The sequence below is a fragment of the Notamacropus eugenii genome, chromosome X (genome assembly GCF_028372415.1).
Source record: "Notamacropus eugenii isolate mMacEug1 chromosome X, mMacEug1.pri_v2, whole genome shotgun sequence".
Lineage (NCBI taxonomy): Eukaryota > Metazoa > Chordata > Mammalia > Diprotodontia > Macropodidae > Notamacropus > Notamacropus eugenii.
This window is the reverse complement of record NC_092879.1, coordinates 73097818-73116462: the sequence shown is the minus strand read 5'-3', so window position 1 is coordinate 73116462 and position 18645 is coordinate 73097818. Positions and strand designations below refer to the sequence as shown.

Genomic DNA, 18645 nt, shown 5'->3' with positions numbered 1-18645 from the left:
TGCAATAAATTATTAAATTTAAGGTGCATCATTTTTTTTAAGAAAATGACATACTTTTTTTAAATGACGCATTTTTTCAAAAAGAGGAAAACCATTAACACCTGAAGAAAGCAGACTTCCAGGGGTCTCTGAGCAATGATTTTTTGAAAAAGAAGCAGTAGGTCAAATGTTTGGGAACCTGTGATCAAGAACTTAACCAGACATAATTATCATCTTTTAAACCCTTTCATTTTCAGAGGAGAAAAGTGAGCTCTAGAGAGGTCAAGTGATAACCTCAAAGTCACCAAGGGAATTTGGGGACCTGTAGCTGCTGCAGTCTCAGCTGTAGGCCACAGGTGAGGGCCACAGGGCGCACTCACCCTTTCACAGGGGCTGGATTGGGAGGAAGAAGTCCTAGCTTGTTTGAACAGAAGCAACACCCCTCCTCCAGTGGCACAGCCCCTTGCTAGTTGCTCTGTCTATCCAAGTATTTATTAACAAGCTCTCCCTCAGGGCTGCCCAGGTCCCTGGCACTTGACTAGGCACCAGGACCCAGATACAGAAGGGAAACAGGACCTGCCCTGAAGGCTCTTCCATTCTCCCAGTGTGATGCTCCTGCAAAGAGAAAGAAAGGCAAACTGTCCTCAGGGCACTCCTTCTCTGAGAGAAGGGAACCAGGACGCCCTGGGAGAATCCTCCTGGATTTATCTGGAAGGTAACAAAGGCCCCACTGATGGTTCCTCTCTTGGGAGTCACAGGACTATGTTTTCTATCTATTTGGGCCCGCAACAGTTGGGGACATAGGGCAGCACACTGGCATTTTTATTTTTAAGTAGCCTCAGTTTCCTTGCCTTTCAAATGAGAGCCTTTCCTTAGTGGAGGCAAGTGCTTCTGGCTGTACGATGCCATGAGTGCTGGGCATAATTTTTCTCTTTTTAATCACTCAATTACAATTCTATCTTCTTTTCTGTAATCAGTTAATTCTATCTCCTTTTCCAAAATCAACCAGCAAGTTCTTCTGACACACGTACGAAGTGCCAGGCGCTGTGCTGAGCTCTGGTAAGGAAGATGAAACAATCCCTACTCACAAGGACATTACATTCCAATGGGGATGACAAAGATAGTTATAAGAATAAAAATAATAACATCGGCATTATAACTGCAAGGAGTGCACGTACAGAGAAAGAGAGAGGGAATAGATGGGGAACTCGAAGGTTTAAGAGGGGAATCAGGAAAGGTTTCATGCAGAAGATGGTGCTTGAACTTCAGCTTAAAGGAAGACAAGGATTCTGGGAGGTGCAGGTGAGAAGGAAGGGCATTCTAGGAGTGGGAGACAGGCAGTGCAAAGACATGGAGGTGGGAGTCTTGTGCCTATTGGGAGTGAGAAACAGGCAGGGAGCCAGTCTGGCTGGGGTGCAGAAAGGGAAGGAATGTCCAATGAGCCTAGAGAGGAAGGTTGGGAAGGGCTTTCAAAGCTAAACAGGAGTTTCTTTTTCACCCCAGAGGAAAGAAGTACATTGTGGCTCACAGATATTTCAACACTGCCCCTGAACTGAAAGTCTGCCTTTACACAGACAGCACTCGTTCCGGAGGGCTTCTCACTCACCACACTTTGTGTGGGTCACAAGCCCACCAAGGGTTTTCTGTGGGAACAACAGGATTTGAGTCATGTCTGGGTCACTGAAGAACACAGAGAGAGCCCTCTGGTCCCTTGCAAGTACTGAGGCTAAGAATACACTGAGCATCGCGTGGATTTTATGTAGCCCAATAAAGCACAGAAGAGTCACGTCGTCACCTGTAACCAGTCAAAACTCTTCTCCTTCCCTCTCTGGGGGGTCTCTAGGGTTTTTTCAGGCACTTATGTGGCCTGTCCTGAATTCATTAAGTGTTTTACTTGAGCCTGTAGTTAGGGAGTTAGGAAGGGCATCTCCGAGAGTTGAAATCCAGTCCCAAGAACTAAACCTAGGCAAATCCCTTAAACCTGTAACCACAGTTTCCTCATCTGTAAAATGAGCTGGAAGAGAAAACGGCAAACTGCTCCAGGATCTCTGCCAAGAAAACCACAAATGAGAGTCAGACAAGAATGAAAAGACTCCATAATAAGTCTGGTCCTGTAGACAACCAAACCCCCTACATCCCACCTTCCAACTTCTAGCTCTTCTCTTTTCCTCCAACGAGCAGATGCATCCAGGCTTATACTGGTAAACATTTAACAACCAGCTCCAGGCAGGGGGGATGGCCAAATGTGCACAGTGTTATCTTTAACCTGCATTGTTAACCTACTTACCTTCACTCTCTTTGCCCTAGGTCTTGAACAAAACAATACATAGTGGCCTGATACACAGTGTTTGCCATTTTCCAGGGTATCAATATTCACAATGAAAATTTTAAATCTCCTCCAGCACACCCTTGTATATATCCACAATTATGGGGACAAATTGGACCATGATTTCTATAAAGGGTAGTAATGAGTAAAGACTTCATTGATGTATAATTGTCCCCACAAGATGCCGAGAGTCCAGGAACATGGGACACCAAGGTCAGTCAATGTCCACAGGACAAAGTCATCCTCAGCACAAACTGCTTTCAACGTATCACCCTGATGGTACGACCAACACACCTGATTCACTGGTTCGTACGTGTGGGCACGATTGAAGACTTCAAATCAAAAGTCCTTTGGATGAGATTTTAACCTGTATTCAGCCAAACGTGTTTGTGAAGGAAACATCCTATTGACAAACATCAGTCGCATATTTCTTAAAGCAGAGGTTATCTAAAGTTGTATGTATTGGAAGTGCCCTACACACTGCATCCTTGACCTTTTTACCATCCCACATATCTCTTCCCTTCCATTTTTTAATTTTTCCAAAACATCAGCTTCCCTAATGTTTCCGCTTGCTCACGGCCCACTCTCCTCTGGGTTCTTCCCTCAAAGCTCTCCTGAAACTGGACTTTCACAGGTCACTGATGGCCTTCTAATGCCCAAAGCTAATGGCCTGATCTTCTGAAGAATTAAGAAATTGAATTGGTTCTTTCAACATTTCTCTCAATATTTCTTCCCCTCTCGTGTCCCTGATCACCATTCCCTAACAAATAATAATTTAAAAGACACAAGAGGAAAAAGCAGAAGAAATTGCTAAAAGTTAGGAAAACTGATCCATGTGGTCTCTTCATTTTAGGAAAAAAAATGTGTTTTATTGAAAACCTAAACATGAAGAGACAATCTCCTAAACTTGGATGAAAATAATTGACTGTTAAATTAATTTATATGAATGACTGAAATATAGTTTTCTCCCTATACATGGCCACCCATCAACATGGATCCCTTTCTGCCAAACAATCCCAAAAAGTATCTACGGTGAAAAGAAACCCACGAAAATATTTTGGGCCACCCAGTCTTCCAGGAATGGCTGGAAAGGACAGCCTAGTGCTCTTCCTCCTCCTCCTCAAACTTCACTTTACCCCAAGCCTTCCAGGCCATGGTCTGACCCATTGCCCCTGTCTTCTGGAAGCCCAGCACTGTGACCTACAAACTCCCCTCCATCCATGAGCATTTGAAGCACCATTTCTTTCACCTCATTCACTGTAAAGGAAAACACAGCCATCAGAGCTGGAGCAAGGTGGGAGGAGGTGAGAAGAAAACCTACCCTGGGAGCTCCACCATTCCTGTCCCCACCCCTCGGCTTCTCTCCTGTGGAAAGCAGAACCACCCGGCTGTAGAGGGATAGATGGGCTCCAGTTCATGAAGCTGCTCAGCTGCCACAGCCAGAGAGGCAGGTCAGGCAGGAGCTGGTCTCCTGGAACAGAGGCCAGAGATGAAGGGACAGTTTTCAGACGAAGCAAGGGACACTCTCCAGCCAGGCTGCTGAGGCACTGCAGCTGTCTTCTCCCTGCCTCAGGGTACTCGCAGGTGAGAAAACTCCCCTTCCTCTCCCCTCTGGAGCCTGACACTTTCTCTGCAATTCGAGTCTTAGGGATTTGCTTAGATCAGAGTCCATCCAGTCTCCTGAGTTGGGGGAAGTCCAACTGGGGCCAGACCAGTGCTTTGTGATCAGGTCAACAAACCTCAAAGCAGCTCCAACGTGTGTGCCAGGAGATGGGCAGCAGATGCCAACAGAGGCAAAGACAGGCTTGCCCTGTAAGGGCTTACCCTCCAATGGGGAAAGAGGACCTTTACAGCAAGGGTGGTGTGGGTGGAACCCTGCCCACCATGGAGGGTCTGGGAGGAAGGAAAGGGGGCCAGCAGGGGTGAAGGAAGGAGACTTTGGGAAAGCTGGGGGAGGGGGTCTTCTGGAGGAGCTCAGCTTGCATTAGAGTCAGAATCACAGACATTCACAGAATGCCTGCTGTGTCCAAGGCACTATGGGGGCCATCTGCAGTCTTCTGGATGTATCTCTCCCCACTGGACCCAGATGGCTCTGGGGAGAAGTGAGGCTGGGGACCTTGCCCAGGCCTCCCTCACTTAAATACAATTCACTTGCAAATCGTAGTGTCACCTCCGTGATGTCATGGACCTCTTCCAGAAGGGAGGACCAACAGCACCCACTGGGAAGTAAACTGAGGCTCAGGGAGGGGAAGGACTGACCCTTGCTCACAGAAACCAAATTTCGTCCCAGATCCTGCACCTCTAGAGAGGAGCCCAGGAGCCGGTCTGTCCAGCCTGCTTGCCAATTCCCTGGGATCGCTGGGAAACACACTAGGTGCACCTGCTGCATTAGGCACTGACCATGGGGCTGGCACTCTTTTAGGCCCTGGGCATTCAAGCCCCTGTTCCTCACCTTCCCATCCTGGATCTCCACCAATCACCCAAGCTCAAAGCCTTTGGCCCCTTCGTCAAGTATGCGTTATTTATGTGTCAGTTCATAATGCATAATATGTAAATGACATCCTATGACATCACATGGCCTCTAGTGAATGCCCTGTAGACAGCTGCACTGGACATTCCCGGGTGGCCAAGGGGCTAATTGGAACTGAGTCCCCAGATGAAGCACAAAAATATTTCCTTCAGTTTCCCTGAGGCTCTTTCCAGGGCTCTGCCCCTTCCTCAGACTCCCACCCCTCTCCTCTCCACAAGAAGAATGGTAAAGGATGAGCACCTGGGCCTACCTTGTCCAGGCTCCCAAGACCTTTGGTCACTGGCCTTCCACCCAAATGTGGAAGAATGAAAATGAGAACGACCAGGATTCTGCTTGTCCCACAGGCCCCCAGCCTTTGTTCCCCCGGAGGAAGAATGGATGAGAAACAAGGCCTTCTTCTCTCCGGACTCCCTGAATGACACGAAGCCTGGTGGTCTCCCAAGCAGAGAAAGGAAGGAGCCTGCTCTAGCATTATATGTAATGCGGATAAGATGAATGCATTTCCAGTAAGATCAGGGGTGAAACAAGGATGGTACTAGAAATATTAACTTTACCATTGTAATGGACAGACTGAGACAGGCACAGGCAAGAGTCAATTGAGAATTTGGGAGCTTCTTTATCAGCCAGCGGCCTCCGAAGAGGCAGCCCCGAACAAAGGTGTGTGTGCCTTTTAAGCATCTTAGCACTTCCCGGTACAGCCTTGTGGTTCCAATAGCACACATTTTTCACAGAACAGTTTTGACAGGGGTTCCTAGGTACTGCTAGGCAAGGGGGCACAACAGAGAGGGGGCTCCAGGCAGCTGCTAGGCAAAGGGGTACAACAGAGAGGGGTCCCAGACAGCTGCTAAGCAAAGGGGTACAACAGAGAGGGGGCCCAGGCAGCTGCTAGGCAAAGGGGTTCAACAGAGAGCGGGGCCAGGCAGCTGCTAAACAAAGGGGTACAACAGAGAGGGGTCCCAGGCAGCTACTAGGCAAAGGGGTACAACAGAGAGGGGGCCCAGACAGCTGCTAGGCAAAGGGGTACAACAGAGAGGGGGGGCGCAGGCAGCTGCTAAGCAAAGGGGTACAACAGAGATGGGGGGCCCAGGCAGCTGCTAGGCAAAGGGGTACAACAGAAAGTGGATACTAGGCCCAACACTACCTAGAAGCTCAACAGACATTTCTCAACCCAGGGGCTCTGGGGGGGAGGGGAAATAATGTCCACTTCACCATTAAGAAGATAAAAAGAAATTGAAGGTATAAGAGTAGGCAAAGAGGAAACTAAGTTATCACTCTTTGCAGGTGATATGATGATATACTTAGAGAACCAAGGAAAAAAACTACTTGAAATAATAAACAACGTTAGTCAACTTGTAGGTTACAAAATAAACTCACATAAATCATCTGGATTTCTATATAATACTAACAAAGACCAACAGCAAGAACTAGGAAAGGAAATCTCATTTAAAGTTACGGTGGACACTATACGATGCCTGGGAGTCTACCTGCCAAAACAAATCCAGGGGCTATATGAACACAATGACAAAACGCATTTCACACAAATATAGTCAGATCTAAGTAAGTGGAAAAACATCAGTTGCTCGTGAGTAGGCAAAGCTAATAAAATAAAAATAATCCTACCTAAATGACTTGACCTGTTCATTGCCATACCAATCAAACTATCAGATAATTATTCTCTAGAGCTACATACAAAAAATAATATCAAAATATGTGTGGAAGAACCAAAGGTCCAGAATATCAAGGGAGCTAATGAATGGAAATGGCAAGGATACTGGCCAAGCACTAGGAGGTCTCAATTTGCATTTAAAGCAGCAATCATCAAAACTACTTGGTACTGGGTAAGAAATAGAGGGGCAGACTAGTGGAATATGTTAGGTATTCAAGGCACAGTAATCAATGAATATAACAACCTACTGCTTGATCAACCGAAGAACCCCTGCTTCTGGGAGAAGATCTCACTGTTTGAAAAAAACTGCTGCACAAACTGGATAAGTGTGGCAGAAACTGGGTGTAGACCAATGCCTGCCAACCGTATACAAGAACAAAGCACAAATGGATACATGATGGAGCTATAAAGAGTGATGCTATAAACCAACAAGGGGAGCAAGGAACACTGGATTTGTCAGATTTATGGAGAATGGAGACATTTCTGTCCAAACAAGAGATAGAGAACATTATGAAGTGAAAACTGGGTCATTTTCATTACGTCAAATTGAAAATTTTTGCGCAAGCAAACCCAACGCAACCAAGATTAGGAGGGAAGCAGAAAACAGGGAAAGAACTTTTGCAACTAGTGTCTGTGACAAAGGCCTCATTCCAAAAATATATAGCAAACTGAGTCAAATGTACAAGAATCCAAGTCACTGCCCAACTGATTAGTGGTCAAATGATAAGAACAAGCAGCTTGCAAAGTAAGAAATTAAAGGTAGGTATAGTCATGGGAAAAATGCTGTAAATCACTATTGATGAGAGATGCACAAAACAAAACTACTATGAGGCCCCACATCACACCTATCAGATTGGCTAACATGACAAAACAGGAACATGATAAATGTTGGAGAAGATGTGGGATGGTCGGAACACCAATTCATTGTTGGTGGAGCTGTGAGTTGATACAACCGTTCTGGAGAGCCATCTGGAACTATGATCAAAGGGCTACAAAAATGGGTATACCCTATGATCCAGCAATATCGCTTCCAGGACTGTGTCCCCAAAACACCACGAAAATGAGAAAGGATCCCACATGTACCAAAATATTTAAAGCAGCTCTCTGTCTGGTGGCCAAGAACTCAAAATCGAGGGAATGCTCATCCTTTGGGGAATGGCAGAACAGCTTGTGCTTTTTGAAAGTAATGGAATACTACTGCGCTCTAAGAAAAGATGAACAGGAAGACATCAGAGAGGCCTGGAAAGACTTCTGTGATGTGATGGTGAGTGAATTGAGCAGAACCAGGAGAACTTTGTACACAGTCACAATCACAGTGTGCGAGGAATTTTTCTGGAAGACTTGACCCTTCACAGCAATGCAAGGAACTCAAAAATTTCCAATGGACTCGAGGCAAAATGCCTTACAGAAAGAACGATGGAACTGGATCCCTGAAGGAAGCAGGCCATTGTCTCTTGTGCCTTGTTTTCTTTTCATGCTTCTCCAATTCACTTTCATTGTTCCACTCAACATGACTAAGATGAAAATGTATTCAACAAGAATCTGTGTGTAGGATCTATATACGATGGTATGCCATAAAGGGAAGGGGGGAGAGGGAGGGGAAGCAAGGAGGAAAGTGGAGGATGGAAGGTAAAACTATCAGATGTATGGAAGTGATTGCAGAGAACTGAAGACAAAAAAATTATTAAAAATACATTGGGGTTTTTGTAGTGAGGGGTTAGGGGTCAAGGAAGTGCAACTTACTGAGGCCAGTCAGGAGTCACTGGGGTGCTGCTGCTTCACTGTTAGACTCCCAGAAGGGGCAGCCACTTGATGTTGAGGCGATGATCCAGAAAGAGGCCTCTCTGAGTGGAAAGGAGAAAGAGGATTTCACCAGCACCTGGGTACCAAAGAGAATTTTGCCTGAGTAACGCAAATACAGGAGACACAACCTAGGAGCAAGTAAGTAGACTTGGTTGTATGGGTGACGTTTCCTGCAAGTTGGTGCAGCTTTGCCTTCTGTATTCAGGCAGCCCCCTCTTTGTAGGCCCGGAAATCTCCCTCATTCACCTGCATCCAAGCCATGGCCCACCTCCAGGGCTGGATGCTTGGCCCACTCATCCCCTGGTTTCTCAACAGGATGCCATGTAAGCAGTGAATCGGGAGGTGGCAGAGGCCTGAAGGATAAGGAGGATCTCTGCCAGGGGGTGCTTCAATTTTTAAAAATGGCCAAGTCCTGCCCTGGACACAGGGACCCTCTTCTGGACACCTGGTGGGGGCTGGTAGTGTGGCCATCCAGGGGGATGTTCATCAAGACCACCCACCTCTCCTCTGGTTCACCATGTGGTCTGCCACTTGACTTATTTAATTATCTTCAGGCAATTCATTAATTAATGACTTCTAGACTTATGTCTCCATGAAACACCTCGGAACAAAATTCCCTCATCAGATAACAATGACATATTACACCATACATATATGAACCCCTGTAGAAAACCCCCTCCCCATTTTTCCTGGTAGGGTGAGGGTCTAGTTGTTCACGCGGTAAAGGCCTTGCCAGGTCTGAGGGACCCACGGGGGCAGCTCACACTCAGGGCTGGGAGAAAACACAGCCAGGGAGGCTTTAGGGCTCCAGAAGCTCCCTCTGGGGCTCGTCCCCCCCCCCCAGACCTCGTCCTTTGCCCCCCGCAAACAATGGCGAAGGAAGAGAAGCCAGGCCTACCTGGACTCTGCCCCCCCATACCCACGGCCCTTGGCACCCCCACCAAAAGATGCAGAATGAGAAATCTAGAAATTGCAGGGCTCCGTCTTCCCCTGAATCCCAAGCCTCGCCCCGCCACAGGATCGGCACGGATCAGAAAGAAGGGCAACCTCGGCCTTGCCCTCCCCACAGACCTCCGCCCATCGAACCCCATAACCCAGAGGCTGGCCAAGGCTCAGAAACGAGGCCAACCAGGCTCGCCCCCACGCAGATCCCCACCCCCAACTTCCCCCAGTGTACCCCGCCCACTGTGCCCCCTGCAAAGGAGGGCAAACGATGGGAAAAGCGGCCATCTGGGGCTCTGCCTCTCCCCCGGAAGTCCGCCCGCTGGCCCTGCCACCAAAAGATGAACGACGAGACATGAGGCCTACAGCGGCTCCACCACCCGAGCCCAACTGCCACCCCCCCAGGACGCGAAGGATGAAAAACGGGGCCCCCCCGAGACCCCCAACCCTCTGCTCCCCCACTACATATCCCATTGTCCCCTGAAGACTGGCAAAGGACGGGAAAAGCGGCCATCTGGGGCTCTGCCCCTCCCCCGGAAGTCCGCCCGCTGGCCCTGCCACCAAAAGATGGACGACGAGACATGAGGCCTACAGCGGCTCCACCACCCGAGCCCAACTGCCACCCCCCAGGACGCGAAGGATGAAAAACGGGGTCCCCCCGAGACCCCCAACCCTCTGCTCCCCCACTACATATCCCATTGTCGCCTGAAGAATGACAAAGGACGGGAAAAGCGGCCATCTGGGGCTCTGCCTCTCCCCCGGAAGTCCGTCCACATGCCCTGACACCAAAAGATGGAGGACGAGACATGAGGCCTACAGCGGCTCCGCCACCTGAACCCAACTGCCACCCCCCAGGACGCGAAGGATGAGAAACGGGGCCCTCCTGAGACCCCCAACCCTCTGCTCCCCCACTACACATCCCATTGTCCTCTGAAGAATGACAAAGGACAGGAAAAGCGGCCATCTGGGGCTCTGCCTCTCCCCCGGAAGTCCGCCCGCTGGCCCTGCCACCAAAAGATGGAGGACGAGACATGAGGCCTACAGCGGCTCCACCACCCGAGCCCAACTGCCACCCCCCAGGACGCGAAGGATGAGAAACGGGGCCCTCCTGAGACCCCCAACCCTCTGCTCCCCCACTACACATCCCATTGTCCTCTGAAGAATGACAAAGGACAGGAAAAGCGGCCATCTGGGGCTCTGCCTCTCCCCCGGAAGTCCGCCCGCTGGCCCTGCCACCAAAAGATGGAGGACGAGACATGAGGCCTACAGCGGCTCCGCCACCCGAACCCAACTGCCACCCCCCAGGACGCGAAGGATGAAAAACGGGGCCCTCCTGAGACCCCCAACCCTCTGCTCCCCCACTACACATCCCATTGTCCCCTGAAGACTGGCAAAGGACGGGAAAAGCGGCCATCTGGGGCTCTGCCTCTCCCCCGGAAGTCCGTCCACATGCCCTGACACCAAAAGATGGAGGACGAGACATGAGGCCTACAGCGGCTCCGCCACCCGAGCCCAACTGCCACCCCCCAGGACGCGAAGGATGACAAACGAGGCCCCCCTCGACCCCCGGCTCTCAGCCCCCCTAGTACCACTCCCATTACCCCCCCGAGGATGGTGAAGGATGAGAAACGCGGCCTACCTCTGCCAGGAGGACCTGAGAGACTCTCTGCCTCGAGCTCTCACGAGCACAGAAAGGAAGGAGCCTGCTGTGCCCCCTAGCGATGGCAGGATGCAAGGGAAGGGAGGAGAGGGGGCAGGGCTGAGAGGGGCGGGGAGAAGAGGGGGCGGGGCAGAGAAGGGGAGGGGGCAGGGGGGAGGGGAGGCCAGGGGAGGGCTTGGCCACCCACAGGGGCACCCTGGGGGAGGAAGGGGAGCTCGAGGTGCTGCTCTGCCCCCAACAGGCACAAGATGGGGTTGGGGCCTGGAAGGGGCCTCCCACAGGCGCCTTTTACAGGCAAGGGAGGCGCTGGCTTAGCGTCCCAGAGGTGGGGCATGGATGCCAGCATTCTCCAGGGCCCCTTTTGGCGGCCTCCCTACCCCCACCCCCCTTACACGTGGGGAAACTGAGCCCCGGGAGGAGCCCAGGGGGCCCTGGGATTGGTAGACCCCATCTTACCCAAGTGGCAGCTGAGGCCCAGTGGTGTCCCGCACTTCCCAGATTAGGAGCCCAACCAGAGGCTTGCCAGACTCCCAGGCTCTGGGCGGGAAAACCCAGGGCGCAGGCGCCGCGTTACTGAGGGGGTGGCATGGGCGGTAGTAAGGGGGCGGGGCAGGGCAGGAGGTGCAGAGTTCGAGTCCAGCCCTAAACTGTAACCCCCGTAGGTGTTTGCCCCAGGGTCCCTGCCAGGAAAGGGCGGGAACTGCGAAGGCAGGGGGCGGTTGGGCAGGGGAGGGGGGGAACGAGATCAGGAAGCCAGTCCATGAACTGATCAATAAGTAGTGCTCACCAACGTGCAGCTGGGGCCAGACCAGTGCTTTGTGATCAGGACACCCTTTACAGCAGGGGTGGAGTGGGCAAAGCCCTCCCCTCCATGGAAGGTCTGGGAGCAAGGAAAGGGAGCCAGCAGGGGTGAAGGAAGGAGACTTTGGGATCCCTGGGGGAGGGGGTCTTCTGGAGGAGCTCAGCTTGAATTAGAGTCAGAATCACGGACAATCACAGAGTGCCTGCTGTGTCCAAGGCACTATGGGGGCCATCTGCAGTCTTCCTGATGTATCTCTCCCCACTGGACCCGGATTGGTCTGGGGAGAAATGAGGCTGGGGACCTTGACCAGCCCTCTCTCACTTAAATCCAATTCCCTTGCAACTCGTGGCGTCACCTCCCTGCTGTCATGGTCCTCTTCCAGAAGGGAGGACCAACAGCACCCACTGGGGAGGAAACTGAGGCTCAGGGAGGGGAAGGACTGACCCTTGCCCACAGACGCCAAATTTCAACCCAGATCCTGCACCTCTAAAGGGGAGCCCAGGAGGCATTGTGTGCAGCCTCCTTGCCAGTTCCTTGCGATGGTTGGGAAACACACGGGGTGCACCTGGTGCATTAGGCACCTACCATGGGGCTGGACTGTTCTAGACCCTAGGCATTCAAGTCCCTGTCCTTCACCTTCCCCTCCTGGGCCTCCCTCAATCACCTGATCTCACACTCTTTGGCCCCTTCATCAAGTATGCATTATTTATGTGTCAGTTCATCATGCATAATGTGTAGATAACATCCTATGACATCACATGGCCTCTACTGAATGCCCTGTAGACACCTGCCCTGGACATTCCCAGGTCGCCAAGGGGCTAGTTGGAACTGAGTCCCAAGATGAAACACAACCATATTGCCTTCAGTTTCCCTGAGGCTCTTTCCAGGCCTCTGCCCCTTCCCCAGACTCCCACCCCTCTCCTCACCACAAGAAGGATGGAAAAAGTTGAGCACCTGGCCCTACCTGGGCCAGGCTCACAAGACCTTTGGTCATTGGGCTTCCACTCAAATATGGAGGAATCAAAATGAGAGTTACCAGGACTCTGCCTGTCCCACAGGCCCCCAGCCTTTGTTCCCCTAGAGGAGGAATGGATGAGAAACAAGGCCTTCTTCTCTCAGGACTCCCTGACTGACACCCAGCCTCCAAGACTCCCAAGCACAGAAAGGAAGGAACCTGCTCTAGCCCCTAGGGACAAAGGATGCAGGCAAGGGTCCAGAAAGGGGCAGAGAGGGGGGGGGAGTGGGGTTTGACAGAGAGGCACCCCCGGGAAGGCAGGGGCATGGAGGGAAAGAGGGAAGAGCTACTCTGCCCCAGCATGGGCAAGGTGGAGTTAGGGCTGGAAGATGAAGGTAATCTAGCAAAGCTGCCTCCATTTACAGAGGAGAAAATTGAGGCCCCAGGAGGCTGAGAGGCTTGCTCAAGGTCCAGAATGAGATCATAGATCCCCTTCCCTAAGATGGTGAGTCTACCCCTGGGGGTGCTGCAGTGACCCAAGAGGATGAGAGTATCCTCCATGGAGCTTGGGGATATGGGGGGAGGGGTCAGATACAGTAGAAGAGGGCAGGGGAAGCATGAGGAAAGAAAAGAAGAAAATTTTCAAAAACCATACATACGTCTTCCATCTGTTGTCTACCAGAATTAAAGTCATAGTGATCACTTCCTTTTTCCAATACACACACACAACAAGTCAACTCCACTGTCCATTCTTAACCAGCAAGTGTCAGCAGGTGGGGGCGCTGCATATTGTGGTAAGTCCAGCAGACATCCAAAGGAACCTGTGCAAAGATACTGGCGTGGTTTGACATTTGGTCTCTAGCTCATTGTACAGATGAGGAAAGAGAAGCAAGCAAGGTGAAGTGACTGGCCCAGGGCACACAGCTAGGAAGGATCTGGGGCCCAATTTGAATCCAGCAAGATAAGTCTTCCTGACTGCAGGCCCAGGGCTGCAGCCACTGCCACATCCAAAGGCCCCTATTTTTTATTCACACATTTCCAGGCACATCTGGCTGATTGTGACTCTTTTTGGCGTCTTGTTGGGGTATCTTTCCTACCTTGGCCCTAATGGTGTGCCTCCCTGCACAGCTGTACGCCATTGGATATGGTGGTCTAGAGCCATGCTTGGTTGCTGAAGTGAAGGGAATTCTTTCACATTAAAAACAAGCTTTGAATTCAAAATGACTTTTTTTTGTCTTTAAATGCTGTTGCTCGAACAATACCTATCCATTTTCGTTATGCAGCCATCTGAATAGGTTAACAATTTCTGGACTATCACTGAACGTGAAAGACTAGAGTGGAGGAGTGAGAAAGAATCCAAAATACAACCACCTAACAGCAAGTAAAACTGTCCCAAGCAAACGTCTGCCCCAAATTGGTTGATAGGATCTTATTCTCACGTTCAGGAGCAGTTAACACTTAAACTGGTCTTTTTGAACCACCAAGCACTAATGACCACAAGAAGTACAGTTAACTCCTGGCTTTAGTGACTCAGGCTCCTTTCTTTTCTCAAAATCTAAAGACACGTCTGACCTGGCTGAGGTGATAACTGAAGTTGGAAAGATAACAAGGGAGGAGGTGAGAATGACTTATTCTCCTTTCTATGGAAAAAAAAAACCCGAAAAGATGGAATCATTTGGAGGTGGACATTGTTTGCTGATGATGGAATGACCAGTTGTCACTAGGACCATGGCAACTCTTTGCCCACGTCCTTAGACTCTCTTTAATAAAAGCCAGCTCGGTGGGGCTGAGCCAAGATGGCCGAGTAGAAAGACACACATGTGCTAGCTCCAAACCCACAGCCCAAAAAATATCTGTAAAAAAGAACTCCCAACAAATTCTGGAGCAGCAGAAGCCACAGAACAACTGAGTGGACGAGATTTCTGTTCCAGAGAGCCCAGAAAACCTCTCCCAAAAGGTCCTTCATGCTGCAGACCCCGGAGAAGAGCCCAGCCCTGCCTTGGCCGAGCAGCACCGAGAGGAGTGGATCTGAGCTGGCTTCAGGGACAGAATCTCCAGCAGCTGCGCAGGTCCCTCCACACACAGGTGACAAGAGTTGGTGAGAGGGTCTCCTTGGTGGGTCAAGAGGGGAGTGGGGTGCCCCCATAACTCAGACCCCCTTGGGAGGTAGCAGTGGAGGCAGCAGCACACAGGGGCTCCCCAAGCAGGCAGGAGCCTGGATCCATTGTTGAAGGTCTCCACATAAACCCCCTGAGGGAACTGAGCCTCGTGAGGTGGCCCTGCTCCCACCTGAGCACCTGAACCTGATCTCACACTGAATAGCAGCCCTGCCCCCGCCTAAGCCCTGAGGCTAGGGAGCAGCATTTGAATCTCAGACCCCAAGCTCTGGCTGGGCAGATCTCGAGGCCAAGTGGGTGTGAAGAGAATATTCAGAAGTCAAGTCACTGGCTGGGAAAATGCCCAGAAAAGGGGGAAAACATTAAGACTATAGAAGGTTACTTTCTTGGTGAACAGGTATTTCCTCCCTTCCTTTCTGATGAGGAAGAACAATGTTTACCATCAGGGAAAGACACAGAAGTCAAGGCTTCTGTATTCCAGCCCACTCAATGGGCTCAGACCATGGAAGAGCTCAAAAAGGATTTTGAAAATCAAGTTAGAGAGGTGGAGGAAAAACTGGGAAGAGAAATGAGAGACATGCAAGCAAAGCATGAAAAACAAGTAAACACCCTGCTAAAGGAGACCCAAAAAAATGCTGAAGAAAATAACACCTTGAAAAATAAGCTAACTCAATTGGCAAAAGAGGTTTGGAATGCCAACGAGGAGAAGAATGCTTTCAAAAGCAGAATTAGCCAAATGGAAAAGGAGGTTCAAAAGTTCACTGAAGAAAATGGTTCTTTCAAAATTAGAATGGAACAGATGGAGGCTAATGACTTTATGAGAAACCAAGAAATCACAAAACAAAACCAAAAGAATGAAAAAATGGAAGATAATGTGAAATATCTCACTGGAAAAACCACTGACCTGGAAAATAGGTCCAGGAGACACAATTTAAAAATTATAGGACTACCTGAAAGCCATGATCAAAAAAAGAGCCTAGACATCATCTTTCATGAAATTATCAAGGAAAACTGCCCTGAGATTCTAGAACCAGAGGGCAAAATAAGTATTCAAGGAATCCACAGATCACTGCCTGAAAGAGATCCAAAAAGAGAAACTCCTAGGAACATTGTGGCCAAATTCCAGAGTTCCCAGGTCAAGGAGAAAACATTGCAAGCAGCTAGAAAGAAACAATTCAAGTATTGCGGAAATACAATCAGGATCACACAAGACCTAGCAGCTTCTACATTAAGGGATCGGAGGGCGTAGAATAGGATATTCCAGAAGTCAAAGCAACTAGGACTAAAACCAAGAACCACCTACCCAGCAAAACTGAGTATAATACTTCAGGGGAAAAATTGGTCTTTCAATGAAATAGAGGACTTTCAAGCATTCTTGATGCAAAGACCAGAGCTGAAAAGAAAATTTGACTTTCAAACACAAGAATGAATAGAAGCATGAAAAGGTAAACAGCAAAGAGAAGTCATAAGGGACTTATAAAAGTTGAACTGTTTACATTCCTACATGGAAAGACAATATTTGTAACTCTTGAAACTATTCAGTATCTGGGTACTGGGTGCAATTACACACACACACATGCACACGCACACGCACATGCACACACACATAGAGACAGAGTGTAGAGAGTGAATTGAAGAGGATGGGATCATATCTTAAAAAAATGAAATCAAGCAGTGAGAGAGAAATATATTGGCAGGAGAAAGGGAGAAATGGAATGGGGCAAATTATCTCTCATAAAAGAGGCAAGCAAAAGACTTATTAGTGGAGGGATAAAGAGGGGAGGTGAGAGAAAAACAACAAGTTTACTCTCATCACATTCCACTAAAGGAAGGAATAAAATGCACACTCATTTTGGTATGAAAACCTATCTTACAATACAGGAAAGTGGGGGAGAAGGAGATAAGCAGGGTGGGGGGGATGATGGAAGGGAGGGCATGGGGAGGAGGGAGCAATTTGAGGTCGACACTCATGGGGAGGGACAGGATCAAAAGAGAATAGAAGTAATGGGGGACAGGATAGGATGGAGGGAAATATAGTTAGTCTTACACAACACGACTATTATGGAAGTCATTTGCAAAACTACACAGATTTGGCCTATATTGAATTGCTTGCCTTCCAAAGGGAAGGGGTGGGGAGGGAGGGAGGAAAAGAAGTTGGAACTCAAAGTTTTAGCAACAACTGTCGAGTACTGTTCTTGCCACTAGGAAATAAGAAATACAGGTAAAGGGGTACAGAAAGTTATTTGGCCCTACAGGACAAAAGAGAAGATGGAGACAAGGGCAGAGAGGGATGATAGAAGAGAGAGCAGATTGGTGACAGGGGCAATAAGAATGCTCGGTGTTTTGGGATGGGTGGAGGGGACAAAAGGGGAGAAAATTTGGAACCCAAAATTTTGTTAAAATGAATGTTAAAAGTTAAATAAATAAATTTTAAAAAATAATTAACGAAAAAGGAAACCGAAAATAAAGAAAAATTCTTTTCAAATGAAAATCCTATACATCAGATATAAGACACCATGATTTAGGATATTAAGCTTATGTTTAGAAATGATGGACATTTTAATATCTAAATTTGGAAGCCAGCATTTTGTGTTTAAAAGTGACTTGCCTGTCACCTTTTCTCTTTGGAAGAAAGGTGCAGTAGAAATCAAATCTAACACTTGTAGGGCTGGAGAGTAAAGCAGTCACTTCCTTTTCACTTCGGTTGTAGATTAAAAATTCTAATCTTTATTAAAAAGAAAGAGGTTTCACACAGAATTATTTCAGCAATACATCGGAAATTTTATTGGAATCTTAGCATTTGAAAAATAAAACCTGCAGTTCAGATTTGTATATCTATCCCCTGCCCATCTTCAGGTCTGGTTTATCATTACGAGTTTGGTGTTGAAGTCATTTGGAATGGTGAAAATAGGTCCTGGAAAGTAACTAGCTTATCCAGACTTATCTGATACAAGCTCATTTACCCAAAAGGAACTGTGTGTACGCCCAGATGTGTCATGTGAAAATGAGAGCTCTTCCCAGTCTCTTTTGTCCATCTCCTGTTTAGATAGTTCGACAGAACACTTATTGACTTCCAGAAACTGTAATAAGTACTGAGATTATAGATATAATCAAACAAATAACTACAGTCAAGGAGGCTTTTTTATAGCGAGAGAAAACATACATAAAGGGCAGCTGGAAGCAGGATGTGCACAAAATGTGGTCTGGAAATGGTTGGGAAGTGACATGGAGGCCTGGTCCAGGGCAAGAGAAAGTCAAAGTTTACTTAGAAGAGAATCCCAAGTCAGGAGTCCAAGGCTGGGATGGAAGGAAGGGGAGAGGTGGAAACAGTAACATTGAGAGAGATTCCTGGAATGTTCCTGGAGTAGAGACTAAATGGTTTGAAAACTGCCAGGAAATGGGTAGTGGATCAAGTTTCTTCCAGATGACCTGCTCATTTCATGAGTGATTGGGGTCTTGTGATCTTACAGTACACATGTCCCTGTACCCAATTTTGATAAACTCAGTCCTGACCAGTGTGACTTTAATGTAGTTTGGCAAAACAGGTTTAAATACAATTTTGAAATTAAAAAAAAAAATAAAAGTCAGCTCAACCTTCCAAAGGAAGGGAGGCAAGTGTCGCCAGAACCTTATTTAGGAAAGGCAAAGTGAAAGTCACTGACCAGCTCGCCAGATTCATCTGCCAACTTATTGTAAACCCACTCGCGATTGCGGCAGCACTTGATTCCACATTTCCGAGAGTTGCATCTGGGGCATGGGTTGAAGCACCTGGCACAATCAACCAGCAGGCAATCACACAAATCGATACCAGATTGTAAACAGTTTCAAAGTTTTCCAATTATTGAAAGAGGCCACTATCTCTGAT

At 48.6% G+C, this 18645-nt stretch overlaps 1 long non-coding RNA gene across 2 annotated transcripts in view; it reads right to left on the bottom strand.

Annotated features, from left to right (window-relative positions):
- The window catches only part of LOC140515227 (uncharacterized), a 35293-nt gene extending 24305 nt beyond the window's left edge, over positions 1–10988 (bottom strand). The window contains exons 1-2 of one of the 2 annotated variants that reach the window (XR_011970903.1): positions 10886–10988; positions 8245–8380 (exon numbers count right to left, since the gene is read on the bottom strand). This is a non-coding gene — a long non-coding RNA (uncharacterized lncRNA). The remainder of the gene's footprint in view (positions 1–8244; positions 8381–10885) is intronic. The other variant, XR_011970904.1, reaches the window with a different exon arrangement.
- Between the last annotated feature and the right edge of the window lie 7657 nt (positions 10989–18645).